General features: G+C 37.9%; 1 long non-coding RNA gene across 2 annotated transcripts in view; it reads left to right on the top strand.

Annotated features, from left to right (window-relative positions):
* Positions 1 to 20,559, top strand: part of LOC121014680 (uncharacterized) — a 78,371-nt gene that overhangs the window by 41,667 nt on the left and 16,145 nt on the right. Inside the window, exon 2 of one of the 2 annotated variants that reach the window (XR_005783361.1) lies at positions 1,626 to 1,703. The exons of the other annotated variant lie outside the window; for it this stretch is intronic. This is a non-coding gene — a long non-coding RNA (uncharacterized LOC121014680). The remainder of the gene's footprint in view (positions 1 to 1,625; positions 1,704 to 20,559) is intronic. 2 annotated transcript variants of the gene reach the window in all.

The following is a 20,559-nucleotide window of genomic DNA, read 5'->3' as shown; positions in this document are numbered from 1 at the left end:
ATTTTTGTGGTGCTCACTGTTACTTCTCCTTTCATTTGGATTTTTTTGAGTCTTCTTTTTTCATGATGAGCTGGCCAAAGGTTTATCCATTTTGTTTCTTTTCAAAGAACTAGTTCTTAGGTGCATCCTACGTTTTTTGGTCTCTATTTCATTTATTTTTGCTCTGATCTTTATTATTTTCTTTTTTCCTTCTAACTTTGGGCTTTGTTTGTTCTTTTTCTAGTTCCTTTGGATAAGGTAAGATAGTTTATTTGAGATTTTTCTTGTTTCTTGATGTAGACTTGTATTGCTATAAACTTTCCTCTTAGAACTGCTTTTGCTGTGTCTCTTAGATATTGGAACATTGTCTTTCCATTTTCATTTGTCTCAAGGTATCTTTTGATTTCCTCTTTGATATTTTTGTTGAATCATTGGTTGTTTATTGTTTAGGCTTTATGTGTTTGTATTTTTTTCAATTTTTTTTCTTGTAATTGATCTTTAGTTCCATACCATTGTGGTCAGAAAAGATGCTTCAACCTTCTTGAATTTATTGAGACATTTTTATTTTGTAACTGGAGTGTTAAAATTTCCTACTATGATTGTATTACTGTCAATTTCTCCTTTTATGTCTCTTAGTATTTGCTTTATGTATTTAGGTGCCCCATGATGGGTGCATAGGTATTTACAATTCTTGTATTTCTTGTTTGATTGATACCTTTATCTCTATGTATCATCGTTCTTTGTCTTGCCACAGTCTTTGTTTTAAAGTCTGTTTTGTCTGGATCAGTATTGTTATCCCAGCTTTCTTTTTTATTTCCATCTGCATATAATATATTTTTTCATCCCTTCACTTTCAGTCTGTGTTTATTTTTAGGTCTGAAGTTAGTCTCTTATAGGCAGCATATATATGGGTCTTTTTTTTTTTAATATGTTCGGTCACCCTATGTCTTTGATTGGAGCATTTATTTTATGTGTATGTAAAGTAATTACTGATAGGTATGTACTTATTGCAATTTTTTAAATTGTTTTCTGGTTGTTTTTGTAGTTCCTCTTCTGGAGCTGTCTTCCTATGTAATTTGATGACTTTTTTTATTGCTATGTTTGGATTCCTTTCTCTTTATTTTTTTGTGTATCTATTATAGGTTTTGGTATGTGGTTTCCATGAGGTTCATATGCAACAACTTACGTACATAGCAGTTTATATTATATTAAGTTGTTAATCACTTAAGTTTGAACATATTCTAAAAGCAGTATGTTTTTGCTTTCCACCCTGTTTCATTTTGATGTCATATTTTACTTTTTTTTTTGTTTTGTGTATCCCTTAACTCATTATTGTATATATAGTTGATTTTACTACTTTTGTCTTTTTATACTCATAGTAGCTTTACAAATAGTTGATTCATTTACCATTACTGTAGGTTTACTTTTACCAGTGAGCTGTTTTTCTTTCAAAATCTTCTTATTTCTAGTTATGGCCTTTTTTTTCCACTTAAAGAAGGCACTTTAACATTTCTAGTGAAGTCATTTTAGTGGTGATGAATTCCTTTACCTTTTATTTTGTTGAGGAAACTATCTCTCCTTGAATTCTGAATGATAATCTTGTCAAGAAGAGTATTCTTGACTGTAGGTTTTTTTTTTTCTTTCAGCACTTTGAATAAATAATGCCACTCCCTTCAGGCCTACAGACTTCCTGTTGAAAATCAGCTGATTGCTGATAGCAATATGTAAGTTTGCTTCTCTTTTGCTGCTTTTGAGATTCTTTCTTTAATTTTTGACATTTTGGTTATTTGTGTTTTGGTGTAGACCTCTTTGTTTTCATCTTGTTTGGGCTTTATTCCTGGACAGGGATGTCTGTTTCCTTTCCAAGATTAGGGAGGTTTTCAGCTATTATTTCCTCAAGTAAGTTTTCTGCCCCTTTCTTTCTCTCTTCTTCTTCTGGGACCCCTATAATGGAAATGATAGCCCACTTGATATTCTAGAGGTCTCTTAAGCTATCCTCATTTTTTTTAATTCATTTTTCTTTTATCTTTCTGCTTGGCTGATTTCCATTACCCTATCTTCCAGATTGCAGATCCTCCTACTGCATCTAATCTGCTTTTGGTTTCCTGTAGTATATTTTTCATTTCAGTTATTGTATTCTTTGGTTCTGATTGGTTCTTTTTATATTATCTCTTTATTAAAGTTCTCACTATGTTTATTCTTCGCCTGAGTTTGGTGAGCATCTTTATGACCATTACTTTGAACTCTTTATCAGGTCTATTGCCTATCTCTGTTTCATTTAATTCTTTTTCTGAAGTTTTGTCTTGTTCTTTCATTTGGAAGATATTCCTCTGTCTCCTCATTTGGCTGACTCTATGCATTTATTTCTATGTGTTAAGTAGGCCAGCTATGTCTCCTGGTCTTAAGTAAGTGGCCATATGTGGAAGGCATCCTGTGGGGCCCAGAAACACAGTTTCCTCTAGTCAGCAAAACCAGGCCCTCCAGGGGTGTACTCTGTGTGTAGGCTATGTGTACCCTCCAGTTGTGGATGGGCCTCTACTGCTACAAGCACACTGATATGTGGGACTGGACCCTAGACAGCTGGGCTATGATTTCCAACCATGACTGTTGCAGGCGCATGGTGTGGAGGACTGGATCCCCAACCCTACTCCAGGGAAGGAGACATTTTGGAGTGGCACATGCCCAGCCGAGGCTATCTGGTGTGTGTGGCAGGATGAGAGCCAGTTTGGGAAGGTGCTGGTCCTAGCTGAGGCCACCTACTGAGTGCGGCATGTTAGGAACCACTTTGGGAAGGCACATACAAGAGTGGGCAGGTGGGGCATGACAAATTTGCAAGGGCACTGTAGGGCAGGGTGAGAGGTGCTAGCAAGGTAGATGGAAGGTATCAGAACTAGTACCTGCCAGTATTGGGCCAATGAGACAGAATGAAGTCAAGAAAAATGGTACCTGCCAGTGTTTCCATTCCTGGAGAAGATTTCTACAGATTCCTTCCCCTCTCGAATATGCTGTAAAATTAGTCAATCAATCCCCTTCATGTATAGCCTAAGCACTTTTCAAACTGCTGTCTTTGTGCTGTGTCTCAAAGCAAGTGAGTTTGTGCATGGGCCCTTTAAGAATGGGGTCTTAGTTTTCTGTAGTCCTCCAGCTCTCCCAGAGTTAGCCCCACTGATTTTCAAAGCCAAACATTCTGGGGCTGGTCTTCTCAGTGAAGGTCCCCAGGGCACGTGGTGTTCATTGTGGGGCTTGAAAAATCCCACTTGTGGGTTTCCATGATGAGATCCCAACCAGACCAGTCTCTGCCCCTCTTACCCTTCACGATGTGTCTTTTTCTTTATATCTTTAGCTGTGGAAGAGCGTTCTGCTAGTCTTCAGGTTCTCAGAGAGTTGCTCCGTATATAGCTGAAGCCTTGGTGTGTGGGGGAAGGGAAGGAGGAAGTGAGTTCAGAATCTTCCTACTTTTCTATATGATCAGGATCTTCTCTTTGCCGTGTCTAGATGTAGATCTCTGAGTTAATCCCACTTAGAGTTTATTGAACTTGGATGTTCTTCATCAGATTTGGAACTTTTGAATATTTTTTTCCACTGCTTTCCCTTTTTCTATTCCTTCTGAGCCCCCCTTTCTACACACGTTTGAATGCCTGATGGTATTTTACAGGACTCTAAAGCTCTGTTTATATTTCTTTTTTCTATCTGTTCCTCAGATTGTACAATCTCAACCGACCTTCCAGTTTGCTGATTCCTTCTGTCAGCTCAAGTCTGCTGTTGACATCTTCTCATGAATTTTTCACTTCACCTATTGTATTTTTTGGTACTCTATAAATTTCTATTTTGTTCTTTTTTTATAATTTTATAATTTCTGTCTCTTTAGTGGTATTCTCTATTTGGTGAAATATTGTTCTTATACTTTAGTTCTTTAGATGTACTTTCCTTTAGTTCTTTGAATATATTTATGATAGTTTAAAATTTTTGTCTGGTAAATCCAATTTATGGACTTTGTCAGAGAGTTTATACTGCTTGCTTTTTGCATGTGTGTGGGAGGGAGGGGCTTATTTTTATATTACAATATTTTGTTGTTGAAAACTGAACATTTAAAATAACAAAATATAGAAACTCTGGAAATCAGATTGTCTGCCCCCTCCCCAAGTATTGTTGTTGCTGTTCATTGTTGTTGCTACTTATTTATTTAGTGATTGTCCTCAACCAATTCTGTAAAAATCTATTTTTTCTTGCATATAGCAAATAAAATCTCTGTTTTTTATCTTAATGTTCAGCTAATGATTATACAGTGATTTCCTTAAATATCTTGAACTGGTAAGTCTCTATCCTTTTCTGATGGGGTGTATGTGTTGGGATAAATTATCAATGCTATAGCATTCAGGTTTTAACTATGCCTTTCCCTTCACTTCCTGCTTGTGTAGAGCCTCAAGGTCAGACAGAGGTGAGAGGCTAGGTTACCTCAGGTCTTTCCTGAGTATGTGCACAACTGTGCACATGAACATGTCTTTCTAGAAGTCCAGCAATGTCAGAGCTTTTCAAAGTCCCCTATGAACATCCATTTCCCAATTTTTCCTTTTGAATTTTTTGGTAGCCTCTTAGACCCAAATGGTATTGTTGCTTTAGGCAGCTGCTGTGTTAAATAATTGCCATTAATTGTTTTCTATGAATACCCTACTCAGTGTGATAGGGCAGTTGTTAAATAAAGACAAGGCCCAAGAAGAGAGCTTATCCAGGAGCTTTCAGGCTGGTCAGAGTGACAGTTATCTGAGAATTGGAGAGCTTCAGGAGAGCTCTACTCCCTTCCTGTGCGCTTCCTGTGGCTGCTGGGTTGCTGGTTTTCACTGGGATTGCATGGCTATTAATTGTTCCAAAGTTACTGTGGAGCTGGGGTGGGGGTGATAGGAATAGGGTAAATCCCAAAGCTTGCTGTTTTTACCTGCAGTCAGGTGTTTTCCTTTAATAAACACTCAAGTTATTGAAAATAAATAAACTTTGTTTATTTGAATTAACAGAATATGAAAAGTTCTAAAGAAGTTAATTCTGTGTTTGCCATTGTCTCATTGTGGGTTTTTGGAGGGCCTTACCTCTACCACTTGAGAAATCTTCACTTCAGTGTTATTTTGACACCGTTCACTTTATTCCATCTCTCATACTTCACAAGTCTCAGTAGTTGACCTCCCTTCCCAGCTCAGAAGTTGAGTGGGAATGAACTGCAACCTCGTTTCTCTAATTCAGAAACTCTCCATCCTCATTCTATCATCATAGAAGAGACGTCTTTACAAACTCAGCACTTCTCTGCACAACTTTCCAGTGGCCTCTCATCTCACTCACAGCAAATCCAAAGCCTTTTCCATCGTCTAAGAGGCCTTCTAAAACATACTTATCACCGCCTCTCTGATCTCAGCTCCTACCACTCTTCTCCTTGCTCACAGTACTTCAGCTTGCTGGTCTTCTTGCTGTTCTTTTAGCAATGAAACATGCTCCTACCTCAGGGCCTTTACATGTGATGTTTTATTTGTTTTGTGCACTTTGCCCTCAGTGTCCACATGGTTCACTTTCTCACCCTCTTCATAGATTTGCTCAACTGTCTCTTATCAGAGAAGTCTTCTACAAGAATGAATGATTCCATCATCTTTCATCTTATCAGAGTCTCTATTGGATATCTCCCTTTTCTCTCCTATACCTTCAACAAAAAATTTTTAATGCTACTTTCTTTTCTTAAGATAAACCTTTCCTTTGTCCCTGCTTTCCTTGCTAGTTACCTTTCTGTCTTTCTCCTCTAATTCAAAACTTAACTTTAGGAGATGTTTATAATTCTTAAGATATTTTATACTTACGTCTTCTACTGGCTCACCTTGTACTCACTTCTTAACCCTCTGCAACCTTACATTCATGCCCAGTACCTCATTAAAATTACTCAAGGTCACCAACAAGCTTCTTGCTACCAGATGCAATGGACGGTTTCACAACCTAATCTGACTTGACCTTTCACCAGCATTTGGTACTGCTGGCCACTTCTTCCTTTAAGTATTCCCTTCAGAGGCTTGAATGACATTGTACCCTCCTGATTCTCCTTTTATTGCTGCTATCTCCTTGGGTCTCTTTTGAGATTCCTTCTCTTCTGTCTGTCCCTTAAATGCAACTCTCAAAATTCCATCCCCAGCTTACCTTTCTTGTCATTCTACATACTTTCTGGATCACTCTCCATACTTTGGATTCTCACTTGCAAGGTGATGCCTCCCAGATCTATAATTCCAGCCTGGTTCTTTCTCCAGAGCTTCAGATCAATATATGCAACTGGTGCCTGGTCCCTACACAGATGCCTCAGACTTAACATATTAAAACTTGGATTCAGGTCCCCCAGACACGTTTGCTAGTAGCTACCCTCTCTCTTACCACCTACACCCAATAACACCACGATCTGATGATTCTCACTCCAGAATTCTTTTAGGATCAATCCACTTTGCTCTATTCCATGGCTACCACCCCAGTTTAGGCCACCACCATCTCTCGCTAGCATTATTTTCCCCCATTGATTTTAAGGTATTAAAATCATTAGCAGAGTTTATGAAGGCCAGCATGATATGTCTCTTACTTATGTCTTCACTTTCATCTTGAGCCTCAACCCTCAAAATCTATGATCTAGTCATGCTATGCTTCTTCACTCTTCTTACTCCTGAACCTTTAAACAGCCATCCCTCTCCTCTGGTTAAGTCTCTTGATTGTCTTCAGGTCTGTCTTAGCTTATCGTCCTCTAAGAAACCTTTTCCAACTCTCCACATATAGATTACATGCTTGTATTATGTGCCATATTATATAGGACTGTCTGTTTAGCAGACCCTAATTGGGCAAGATACAGAAGAAAGAAGTGATGGTTATTTGGAACTAAAGACCTGCTGGGGGTACATTATAAAGAGCCCAATAGAAAGAATCCAGACCTTGCTCTTTAAAATAAAATGTTACCAACATCTATTCAGTGGCAGTGACTAACATGGAAAAGAAACCACAGATTTTTGGCCAGTGTGTGAGTAACAAATTAGCAAGAGTACTGAAGGGGCCAGGACCTCAGGTGAAAGGCAGAAGGAGCCAGTCAGAGAACTGACTAGGAACTACAAAGTTCTAGGGACTTTGCTTTTTATTTAAGAATGTGGGGCAAATAAATCTCCAGGTGTCCACAAGGTGCTGGATTTCTACAGTTACAATAATAAAAATCAAACCACAGATTCTATGCCCAGATTTGTCCTTTTTACTAGATCTAATAGTCAAATTAGATCTAATAGGACTTGTGCACGGAATGGTTATCTCTGAGCACCCAGCTGTCTCCTCCCACCAAGATCTTGCTGCTCATAGTGTGTGTCTGACTGGAGAACCACACCTTAGTCAGAAAATGACATTGTCCCTACAGAAGGGACTCTAGCCACCATTGTACTAGATGGCTGGTGTATAGTCCATTCATCACCCACTAAAGATGACCCCACTTAGAGATGATCTTAGCTTCTCTTAACTTGGAGATTAGAGATTAGAAATTAGGATGACAAAAAATCTATTTAAATATGAGTAAGAAATCAGGAATTAAATTTGTATTATTTCACCTGCGGGTTGTGTGTGTGTGTGTGTGTGTGTGTGTGTGCGCATGCATGTGTGTTTGAGAGGGCTTGAAAATACACATAGGAAATCAGCTTTTGGAAGTCATTCCCCAACCAGTATATTTTATTTTAGACTGTTAAATTAACTTGATGCAAATATATGGTTGGGTGGTATACCAGATGACAAGAATAGAGGATATCATTTGTACAAGTGTCAGAATTCATGATCTACACCAACTTTTTCACTTGACTTAAAGAGCAGAAACCCACACATCAGGAGTATAACCAAAAAAATCTTTCCTTCATTGTGCTGCAGGCAAGCAGCCTGGAAGAATTCTTCAAAACCTCCAACTGTGAAGAAAGGTATTATCATGTCATTTGAGTCCTTGCCACTCTGCTTTGTAAGGCTTTGGCATTTCTTCCTGTCTAATTTCTAACTGTCTAAGCAGGTCTTCCATTCTATGCCGAAGAAGCAATGTTTCCCTAGCTTCATTTTACAGAACAAGCCAAATATATAATCAGAGACAGCTCTGGAGAACAGAGAATGGGGGTATCAGGACTTTCCCCTTCTTGGATAGCTGTACCCCAATTGCCTATATGTAGATCAAAGTGCGGTCCCAGCACTGGCAACATCAACCTCACCTGGGCACATGGTAGAAATGCAAAGTCCCAGACCCTCCCCCTAGACTTTCTGAATCAGACATTCTGACACAGGGCCCAGAAATGTGTTCTAAAAGGCTCTCCAGGTAATTCTGATGCTACTACCGTGGGGAACCACTCCCTTTACTAATCTCAGGCACCCCAGATCAAGGGCAGAAAACAGGACCTATGCTTGTCCAATTAGAGTAAATGTCAGGAATTTATCAGAAGCTCCCAGAAGACTCCTGTTCTTCCAGCTGTCTTGGAGTCAGTTTCCTGTACAGCTGGCTTATAATCCCAAATGGAGAACCTGTCTGAGAATGAAGCCAACACATGGAAGAAAGCCCAGCAAGCTGGGCCAAGCCCTGTGCCTCAAGGCAGAGAGAAACAGGTCCTGATAATGTTGCTGGAGTCCAGACATCAAGCATGATTTCAAGCCAGTTCTGCTGTGAGCTATCCAGATTCAAAAGTGGATTACCTTTTTACTGAAGCCAGTTTGGCCCAGGTACCTTGACACTTAAGACTGAAGGAATTCTAAGGGATACAATATGCAAATGATATTCTGTGCCAGTCAGTGGGGATAAGCATTTTTTTAAAAGCCACTAAACTGATGAGAACTCCCTCTTAGTAGAGAACCTTGCCTCCTGAATTATGAAGAAAATTAAGGTCATTTGGACACTATTATCAGCATGGCCTTTCTCTTCTTCCACTCTGAGATGAGGAGGTGACTTCTCTGGAAGGCTCCTTCACCCCCTGTGTCTTTGATCCTCTACCTTCCCACATCTCCCAGGACCTTGCTCCTTAGGTCACTCCTTTTCCCTTCTTGAGCCTCTGCCTCTCCTTCCCTAAATCCTTATTGCCATCAGTCTATAAATATGCCTAAATCTCTCATCCTAAAGAATCTCTGTCTTGACACTGAGCTTTCTTGTGGTATGGTCCAGCCTCTTGACCACAATTCTCATTCAAACATTGCAAGTAAGTAATATAGATTTACTATTTTCATTGCCTCACCTCCCAGTGTGCTTCAATTTGACTTTTCACTTCACCACTTACCTGAAAATGTTTTCATTAGGATTACCAATGGCCACCCCATGCTGAGTCCAGTGGACATTGTCCTGAGCTTTCTTGAGTTCTCTGTTGTATTTGACATCATTGGTCATTCTTTTCTTCCTGATAATCTTTACTTCCTTGGCTTCTATGATATCACTCTCTTCTAATTCTTTTCACACTTCCAGCTTCTCCTCTGTGTGTCTAGTAAAATTTGGTGTAACCTGGGATTCTGTCCTTAGTACATTGTTCCTCTCCTCTTTCTCTCCATGAATGATCTTAGGCATTCTCCTGTCTCAACTAGCACCAATGTTCCATGGATTCCAGAATCTGGTTACCTATCCCAGATCTTTCCCTAGGCTTCAGACACAAACATCCAACTACCTATTGGATATCATATTGATGTTCTATAGTCTTCTTACATTCAACATGTCCCCAACTGACCTAATAATAACCCCCAACGCCATCATGTCTTCATTTTGTATTTTCTACTTCAATTGGCAACACCACTACCAACCAAATCACTCATGTAAGAACTCGTCTTGGAGGAGCCAAGATGGCGAAACAGCATGGAAGTCTTTTGTGTGTCTCACGTCCATGATTACAGCCAGACCAACACTAAACCATCCTACACACCTAGAAAAGTGGAGGATTAACACAACAATCTGCACAACCTGAACCACAGAATTCAGCAGAAAGAGAAAAAATTCATTTTATTTTCAATTTTTATTAAAAATATTTTTTTAATTCTTATTACTATATTTTTAAATTTTGTGTAATTTTTTTCAAATTCTATTTTACTTCCATCATTTTATTTTAGTCTACTTCAGTGTATTCACCTTTTCAAATTTTCAAACTATTTCCTTTTTTTTTCTTTTTTCCCTTTTTCGTTTCTTTTCTTTTTCTTGAATGAAGAAAGAGAAAACATTCATTTTTTACTTTCAATTTCTATTAAAAATATTTTTCTTTAATTTTTTTACTATATTTTTTGCTTTTATGTAAATTTTTTCAAATTCTATTTTACTTCCATCATATTTTAGTCTACTATAGTGTATTCACTTTTTCAAATTCTCAAATGATTTCCTCTTTTTTCTCCCCCCCTTTTTTTCTATAATCTGTCAAACCACTTTCAACACCCAGACCAAAACACACCTAGGATCTAGCATCATTTATTTAATTTGTGTGTGTATGTGTGTATGTTTAATTTTTTAATTTTAATATTTTTTTAATTTTATTTTTTTCTTTTAATTTTTCTACCTCATTAATTCCTTTTCTCACTTCAAAAAGACAAAATGAAGGAGTTCACCCCAAAAGAAAGAGCACAAAGAAATGACAGCCAGGAATTTAACCAACACAGATGCAAGCAAGATGTCTGAACCAGAATTTCAAGTCACGATAATAAGAATACTAGCTGGAGTCAAAAATAGATTAGAATCCCTTTTTGCAGAGATGAAAGAAGTAAAAAATAGAATGAAATTAAAAATGTTATAACTGAGCTGCAATCACAGATGGATGCAGCGGTGGCAAGGATGTATGAGGCAAAACAGAGAATCAGTGATATAGAGGACAAACTTATAGAGAATAACAAAGCAGAAAAAAAGAGGGAGATTAAGGCAAAAGAGCACGATTTAAGACTTAGAGAAATCAGTGAATCATTAAAAAGGAACAACATCAGAATCATAGGGGTCCCAGAAGAGGAAGAGAGAGAAATAGGGGTAGACATGTTATGTGAGCAAATCATAGTGGGAAACTTTCCTAACCTGGGGAAAGACACAGACATCAAAATCCAGGAAGCACAGAAGACCCCCCCATTAGATTCAACAAAAACCGACCATCAACAAGGCATATCATAGTCAAATTCACAAAATACTCTGGTAAGGAGAGAATCATGAAAGCAGCAAGGGAAAAAAAAAGCCCCTAACCTACAAGGGAAGACAGATCAGGTTTGCAGCAGACATCCGCATAAACTTGGTAGGCCAGAAAGGAGTGGCAGGATATATTCAATGTGCTGAATCAGAAAAATATGCAGCCAAGAATTCTTTATCCAGCAAGGCTGTCATTCAAAATAGGAGGAGAGATAAAAAGTTTCCCAAACAAAAATGAGTTTGTGACCACTAAACCAGCCCTGCATGAAATTTTAAGGGGACTCTCTGAGGGGAGAAAAGATGGAAAAAAAATTACACACACACACACACACACACACACACACACACACACACACACCCCAAAAGCAACAAAGATTAGAAAGGACCAGAGAACACCACCAGAAACTCCCAACTCTACAAGCATCATAATGGCAATAAATACATATCTTTCAGTACTCACTCTAAACGTCAATGGACTCAATGCTCCAATCAAAAGACATAGGGTAATAGAGTGGATAAGAAAACAAGATCCATCTATATGCTGTTTACAGGAGACCCACTTCAGACCTAAAGACAACATCAGATTGAAAATAAGGGGACAGAGAACCATCTATCATGCTAATGGTCAACAAAAGAAAGCCAGCGTAGCCATACTTATATCAGACAATCTAGACTTTAAAATAAAGACTGTATCAAGAGATGCAGAAGGGCATTATATCATAATCGAGGGGTCTATCCACCAAGAAGACATAGCAATTATAAACATTTTTGCACCAAATGTGGTAGAACCTAAATATATAAATCAATCACAAACATAAAGCAACTCATCGATAGTAATACCATAAGAGTAGGAGACTTCAACACCCCACTTACAGCAGTGGACAGATCATCTAATCAAAAAAATCAACAAGGAACAATGGTTTTGAATGACACACTTGACCAGATGGACTTAACAGATATATTCAGAACATTTCACCCTAAAGGAGCAGAATATACATTCTTCTCCAGTGCACATGGAACGTTCTCCAGAATAGACCACATACTGGGACACAAATCAGCCCTCAGCAAGTACAAAAAGATCGAGATCATACCATGCATATTTTCAGACCACAATGCTATGAAACTCGAAATCAACCACAAGAAAAAATTTGGAAAGGTAGCAAATACTTGGAGACTGAAGAACATCCTACTAAAGAAAGAATGGGCTAACCAAGAAGTTAAAGAGGAAATTAAAAGGTATACGGAAGCCAATGAAAATGATAACACTACAACCCAAAACCTCTGAGACACAGCAAAGGCAGTCATAAGAAGAAAGTATATAGCAATCCAGGCCTTCCTAAAGAAGAAAGATCTCAGATATACAACCTAACCTTACGCTTTAAAAAGCAGGAAAGGGGCGCCTGGGTGGCGCAGTCGGTTAAGCGTCCGACTTCAGCCAGGTCACGATCTCGCGGTCTGTGAGTTCGAGCCCCGCGTCAGGCTCTGGGCTGATGGCTCAGAGCCTGGAGCCTGTTTCCGATTCTGTGTCTCCCTCTCTCTCTGCCACTCCCCTGTTCATGCTCTGTCTCTCTCTGTCCCAAAAATAAATAAAAACGTTGGAAAAAAAATAAATAAAAAATAAAAAGCAGGAAAAAGAACAGCAAATAAAACCCAAAACCAGCAGAAGACAGGAAATAATAAAGATTAGAGCAGAAATTAGTGCTATCAAAACCAAAACAAAAAACAAAAAACAAAAAAAAAAAAAAAACAAACAAACCAGAACAGATCAATGAAACCAGAAGCTGGTGCTTTGAAAGAATTAACAAAATTGATAAACCACTAGCCAGCTTGATCAAAAAGAAAAAGGAAAGGACCCAAATAAATAAAATCAAGAATGAAAGAGGAGAGATCACAACCAACACAGCAGAAATAAAAACAATAATAAGAGAATATTATGAGCAATTATACGCCAATAAAATGGGCAATCTGGAAGAAATGGACAAATTCCTAGAAACATATACACTACCAACACTGAAACAGGAAGAAATAGAAAATTTGAACAGACCAATAACCAGTAAGGAAGTCAAATTAGTAATCAAAAATCTACCAAAAAACAAGAGTCCAGGGCCAGATGGCTTTCCAGGGGGAATTCTGCCAAACATTTAAGGAAGACTTAACACCTATTATCTTGAAGGTGTTCCAAAAAATAGAAATGGAAGGAAAACTTGCAAACTCTTTCTATGAAGCCAGCCTTACCTTGATTCCAAAACCAGACAGAGACCCCACTAAAATGGAGAACTATAGACCACTTTCCCTGATGAACATGGATGCAAAAATCCTCAACAAGATATTAGCCAACCGGATCCAACAATACACTAAAAAAATTATTCACTGCGACCAAGTGGGATTTATACCTGGGATGCAGGGCTGGTTCAATATCCACAAAACAATTAACGTGATTCATCACATCAATAAAAGAAAAGACAAGAATCATATGATCTTCTCAATAGATGCAGAGAAAGAATTTGACAAAATACAGCATCCTTTCTTGATAAACATCCTCAAGAAAATAGGGATAGAAGGAGTATACCTCGAGATCATAAAAGCCATATATGAACAATCCAATGCTAATATCCTCCTCAATGGGGGAAAAACAGAAAGCTTTCCCCCTAATGTCAGGAACAAGACAGCGATGTCCACTCTCGCCACCGTTATTCAACGTAGTATTGGAAGTCTTAGCCTCTGCAATCAGACAACACAAAGAAATAAAAGGCATCCAAATTGGCCAGGAGGAAGTCAAACTTTCACTCTTTGCAGATGACACGATACTCTATATGGAAAACCCAAAAGATTCAACCAAAAAACTACTAGAATGGATTCATGAATTCAGCAAAGTTGCAGGATATAAAATCAATGCACAGAAACCGGTTGCATTCCTGTACACCAACAATGAAGCAACAGAAAGAGAAATCAAGGAATCAATCCCATGTGCAGTTGCACAAAAAACCATAAAATACCTAGGAATAAATTTAACCAAAGAGGTGAAAAATCTCTTTTGAAAACTATAGAAAAGCTTATGAAAGAAATTGAAGAAGACACACACAAAAAAAATGGAAAAAGATTCCGTGCTCCTGGATAGGAAGAACAAATATTGTTAAAATGTTGATACTACCCGAAGCTACCTACATATTCAATGCAATCCCTATCAAAATAACACCAGCATTCTTCACAGAGCTAGAACAAATAATCCTAAAATTTGTATGGAACCAGAAAAGACCCCGAATAGCCAAAGCAACCTTGAAAAAGTAAACCAAAGCAGGAGGCATCACACTTGCAGACTTCAAGCTATACTACAAAGGTTTAATCATCAAGACAGTATATGGTACTGGCACAAGAACAGGCACTCAGATCAATGGAACAGAATAGAGAACCCAGAAATGGACCCACAAACGTATGGGCAACTCATCTTTGACAAAGCAGGAAAGAATATCCAATGGAATAAAGACAGTCTCTTTAGCAAGTAGTGCTGGGAAAACTGGACAGCGACATGCATAAGAATGAACCTTGACCACTTTCTTACACCATACACAAAAATAAACTCAAAATGGATGAAAGACCTCAATGTAAGACAGGAAGCCATCAAAATGCTTGGGGAGAAAGCAGGCAAAAACCTGTTTGATCTTGGCTGCAGCAACTTCTTATTCAACACGTCTCTGGAGGCAAGGAAAACAAAAGCAAAAATGAAATATTGGGACCTCATCAAAATAAAAATATTCTGCACAGTGAAGGAAACAATCAGCAAAACTAAAAGGCAACCGACAGAATAGAAGAAATTTGCAAATGACATATCAGATAAAGGGTTAGTATCCAAAATCTATAAACTTCTCAAACTCAACACCCAAAAAACAAATAATCCAATGAAGAAATGGGCAAAAAACATGAATAGACACTTCTCCAAAGTGGATGTCTATCCTTATGGCCAACCAACACATGAAAAAATGCTCCACATCACTCATCATCAGGGAAATACAAATCAAAACCACGTTGAGATACCACCTGACACCTGTCAGAATGGCTAACATTAACAACTAAGGCAACAACAGATGTTGGCAAGGATGTGGAGAAAGAGGGTCTTTTTTGCATTGTTGGTGGGAATGCAAGCTGGTGCAGCCATTCTGGAAAATAGTATGGAGGTTCCTCAAAAAACTAAAAATAGAACTACCCTATGACCCAGAAATTACACTACTAGGCATTTATCCAAGTGATACAGGTGTGCTGTTTCACATGTACCCCCATATTTATAGCAGCACTATCAACAATAGCCAGAGTATGGAAAGAGCCCAAATGTCCATCGAGGGATGAATGGATAAAGAAGATGTGGTATATATATACAATGGAGTATTACTCAGCAATCAAAAAGAATGAAATCTTGCCATTTGCAACTACGTGGATGGAACTGGAGGGTATTATGCTAAGTGAAATTAGTCAGAGAAAGACAAAAATCATATGACTTCCCTCATATAAGGACTTTAAGAGACAAAACAGATGAACATAAGGGAAGGGAAATAAAAATAATATAAAAACAGGGAGGGGGACAAAACAGAGGAGACTCATAAATACGGAGAACAAACTGAGGGTTACTGGAGGGGGTTTAGGAGGGGGGATAGGCTAAATGGGTAAGGAGCACTAAGGAATCTACTCCTGAAATCATTGTTGCACTATATGCTAACTAATTTGGATGTAAACTTAAAAAAATAAAAAATAAAATTAGAAAAAGTTGTATAGGAATAATATATATAAAAAACAAAAACAGAACTCATCTCTTCCCCCTGCTTGACCTCTAACTTCTAGCCAATCACACATCCTGCGGATCTTGCCTACCAAAGAGTTCTCTCCATCTCTATCACCTCTTTGTATTTAAACCATATTTAAGATGTTTGTCACTTCCCCATGTATTAGGTCTTTCTTTTCCTCTTCAAATTAAAGCTTCTTATAGGCCTCCAGAAGGCCTAATATGGAAACATGGCCAAGCAAAATTATACTGCCTCCTCTCATGATCAGATTCTTTTATTGCCTTCTCATTGCCAATAGCATCATTTCTCAAATTGTCAACCACGTAATATCTGCATCAGGCTCACCTAAGGTGTTTGTGACAATGCTAATTCTCAGTGGTAATCAGAATCAGTGATTATACTGGTAATTTTACCCAACCATATTATCCAGCTGGTGCCTAGATGTTTTCCCACATGTATCTCAGTGATACAGACATAAAAATTTTGGAAGCTCTGGTCCATTTGCACACCAGGACCCTCCTATTCCTAGCTCTTGCCTCTCCCATCTTATTTCTTTCTTACTTTTCCTTGACTTTAGCTCCATGCTTTGGTAATCCTAAATGCCTGTATTATCCCATACTGTGTGCATCTCCTGTTTGATTTTCTCTTGTCTCTACTGAAACACTCAGCTTCCTCCCATCACTCTCTACCCCCTTTGCCTGGTTTTCTCCTATTTAACCAGTGAGATTCACTTCAAATTTCCTCTTTTGCAGTAGTTTTTAGTGTTCTACCCTCCAATTCCTCTGCTTTTTTATATCTGGTCTCCTTCTTTGCAACAGGTTAGATCCCCTCTTGAGCTTCCACATGTATATCTCTATTATTGCTCTTATCCTTGGTCTCAGAGTTCACAATTTGTGAGCCTCTTCTTTCCTGTACAATGTGAGGACCTTGAAGTCAGGGAATGTGTCCTGTTCAGTTCACTAATCCTCCTCCTGAGCATAGGCTGGATATAGAGTAGGCACTCAAATGTTTCTTCCATAAATGAAATATGCATACTATGGATACTCCCTATCCTTATTTTTTTCTATCCTTGTGAGCTTTTCTCTGCTTCAGAAATGGGAAATTGTTCATGATATAAGCAGACAAAGGTGCAGAGGTAGGGCACAAATGGTAAGAGAGGAGTGAGGAGGTAGAAGATGAAATTAATAGTGATGGCATTAAAGATGAACAGAGAAGGAAGATGCTCAAGCTGCTCATGGAAAAGAGACCATTAAGGCCATTATGATAGTGGAGGAAGAAGGTCATGAGCTTCTGAACAATGGCAACGTTCTTCTCTGTTTTCCTAGTTTGTTAAGAATTTTTATCATGAGAGGGTGTTGGATTTAATCAAATGCTTTTTTGCATTTGTTGAATGATGGTGTGATTTTTTTTTTATCCTTCATTCTGTTAATGTGGTTGTGTTACATTCATTGATTTTCATATGCTGAGCCATTGTTGTAAGCTGGGATAAATCCCATTTGCTCATGGTATATAATTCCTCTTACTATGCTGTTAAATTTGGTTTGTTCAGGATTTTTTGCATCTGTGTTCATTAGGGATATTGGTCTATAATTTTCTTATAGTGTCCTTATCTGTCTTTGGGATCAGGTTAATGCTGGCCTCATAAAATAAATTTGGCAGTGTTCCCTCTGATTCAGTTTTTGGAATAGTTTGAGAAGTATTGGCATTAATTATTCTTTATTTTATTTTATTTTATTTTATTTTATTTTATTTTATTTTTATTTTTTGTTAGAGGGAGCATTAGTTCCTCTTTAAATGTTTGGTAGAATTGGCCAGTGAAACCACCTGGTCCTGGGCTTTTCTTTGTTGGGAGGTTTTGTTTACTGATTCAATCTCCTTGCTAGTTACATAAGTCTGTTCAGATTTTATATGTCTTCATGAGTCAGTCTTTATAGGTTGTGTCTTTCTAGGAACTTATCCATTTTTTCTATGTTATCCGGTTTGTTGGTATATATAAAGGCCATATATGAAAAGACCTAAAAATATAAAACTCCTAGAATACAGCATAGAGGAAAATCTTCATGACATTGGTCTTGGCAGTGATTTCTTGGATATGACATCAGAAGCACAGCAAAAGACACAGTTAATGGAGTGAAAAGACAGTCTATGGAATGGGAGAAAATACTTGTATAACGTTTATCTGTTAAGGTATTGATTTCTAAAATATATAAAAAAGTTCCTACAACTCAATAGCTAAAAACAACCTGATTTAAAAAATGGGCTAAGGACTTGAATAGGAATTTTTACAAGGTCATGCAAATGACCAGCAGGTGTATGAAAAGATGCTTAATGTCATTTGCCATCAGGGAAATGCAAATCAAAACCACGATGTGATACCACCTCACATGTTAGTATGGCTGTTACAAAACCAAACCAAAAGAAGCAAGTGTGGATGTGGAAAATGTGGAGAAATTGGAACCCTTGCACACCATTGTTGGTGAGGAAGCAAAATGGTGCAGTTGGAATATAGAGGTTCCTCATAAAATTAAAAATGGAACTGCCATAGGACTTAGCAATTCTACTTCTGGATATTTACCCAAAGGAACTGGAATCAGAATCTTGAAGAGATGACTCCACACCCATGCTAACTGAAGCATTATTTACAGTAGCCAAGATGTGGAAACAACCTAAATTTCCATCAATAGAAGAAAGAATTTTTTAAAATGTGGTACATACTGGGGCGCTGGGTGGCTCAGTCAGTTAAGTGTCTGACTTCAGCTTGTTGCATCTACACAACTCCTGAAACAGAATGCTACGGGCACCAGTGACAGTCACAACAAAGTTTATTACAATGAGAGGCAAGGCCGACCGATCGGGACCAACACTCTTGATAAGAGTGCAGCCCCGAGCAGCCAGGGTACAGGGTTTTTATGGCTGATCACATCATTTTATCATCACCTGGGAACAGAACAGAGAATTCCCGGATGAGTTAGAAACAGTTGCTGGATGAGGTGATTATTTTAGACTTTCTGCCGCTAAGTTGCAACCAGTGGATCTCCTTGACCTTGCCTCTCATGCTCTTTTCTTTGAACTTCTGTTTCCTTAGTTGGTAAAGCCTGATTTACAAGAGTATGAAGTGTAATTTACAAGAGTAAAGCAAGGCTGTTATCTCTTGACCTTCAGTGTCAGAACAAAGCTGTTATTTTTCAAGCTACGCCGCCATTAGCCCTACACTAAAATTTAACCCTTACAATCTCATGTCATGATCTCACAGTTTGTGAGTTCAAGTCCCGCATCGGGCTCTGTGCTGACAGCTTGGAGCCTGGAGTCTGCTTCAGATTCTGTGTCTCCCTCTCTGCCCTTCTCTGTCTCCTGCTCACGCTCTGTCTCTTTCTCCTTCGAAAATAAATAAACGTTAAAAAAAATTTTTTTTTTAATGTGGTACATGCTTATAATGGAATATTATTCAGCCTTAAAAAAGAAGGAAATCCTGGAATATGTGACAACATGGACAAACTTTGAGGACATTATGCTAGGTGAAATAAACCAGTCATAGAAGGATAAATACTGTACAATTCCACTTCTTTGAAGCATCTAAAATAGTCAAACTCATTGAGGCAAAGAATAGAATGGTGACTGGGAGAAATGAAAATGGGGAGTTGCTAATTAGTGGGTATAAAATTTCTGTTTTTATTCCAAAAAGTAGAAGAGGAAGGAGAACTTCCAAATTCATTCCTGGAGGCTAGAATCACCCTTATACCAATACCAGATAAAGACACTACAAAAAAAGAGCTACAGGCCTGTATCTCTGATGAACATAGTTGCAAGAATCCTCAACAAAATACTAGCAAACCAAATCAAACAATACAGGAAAAAAAAAAATCATTCACCACAATCAAGTGGGATTTATTTCTGGGATACAGGGTGATTCAATATTTGCACATCAACCAATGTGATATATTACATCAACGAGAGAAAGGATAAAAACCATATGATCGCTTCAATAGATGCAGAAAAAGCACTTGGCAAAGTACAAAATTCACTCACGATAAAAATACTCAACAAAGTAGGCTTAGAGGCAACATACGTCAACACAATAAAGTCCATATATGAAAAACCCACAGATGACATCATACTTAATGGTGAAAAGCTGAGAGCTTTTTCCTTAAGATCAGGAACAAGATAAGGATGTCCACTCTCACCACTTTTATTCAACATAGCCCTAGCAATCAGATAAGAAAATTAAGTCCTAGCCACAGCAATCAAAAAGAAAAGAAAAAGAAAGAAAAGGCATCTAAACTGGTAAGGAAGAAGTAAAACTTTTGCTATTTGCAGATGACATGATACTATATATAGAAAACCCTAAACACTCCACTGAAAACTTCTGGAACTGATAAATGAATTAAGTAAGGTCACAAAACAAAAAATCAGTATATAGAAATCCATTTCATTTCTATACACTAATAATAAAGTAGCAGAAAGAGAAATTGAGAAAACAATCCCATTTATAATTGCACCAAAAACAATAAAAATACCTAGGAATAAACTTAACCAACGAGGTGAAAGACCTATACTCTGAAAACTGTAAGACACTGATGAAAGAAATTGAAGATGATACGAACAAATGGAAAGATATCCCATGCTCAGTATTTGAAGAACAAATATTTCTTAGATGTCCATACTACCCAAAGCAAT

The sequence above is a fragment of the Herpailurus yagouaroundi genome, unplaced genomic scaffold, assembly GCF_014898765.1.
Source record: "Herpailurus yagouaroundi ecotype Mexico unplaced genomic scaffold, PumYag 203, whole genome shotgun sequence".
In the NCBI taxonomy this organism is placed as follows: domain Eukaryota; kingdom Metazoa; phylum Chordata; class Mammalia; order Carnivora; family Felidae; genus Herpailurus; species Herpailurus yagouaroundi.
The sequence above is the reverse complement of the archived record's forward strand: the minus strand, read 5'-3'. Positions and strand labels throughout refer to the sequence as shown.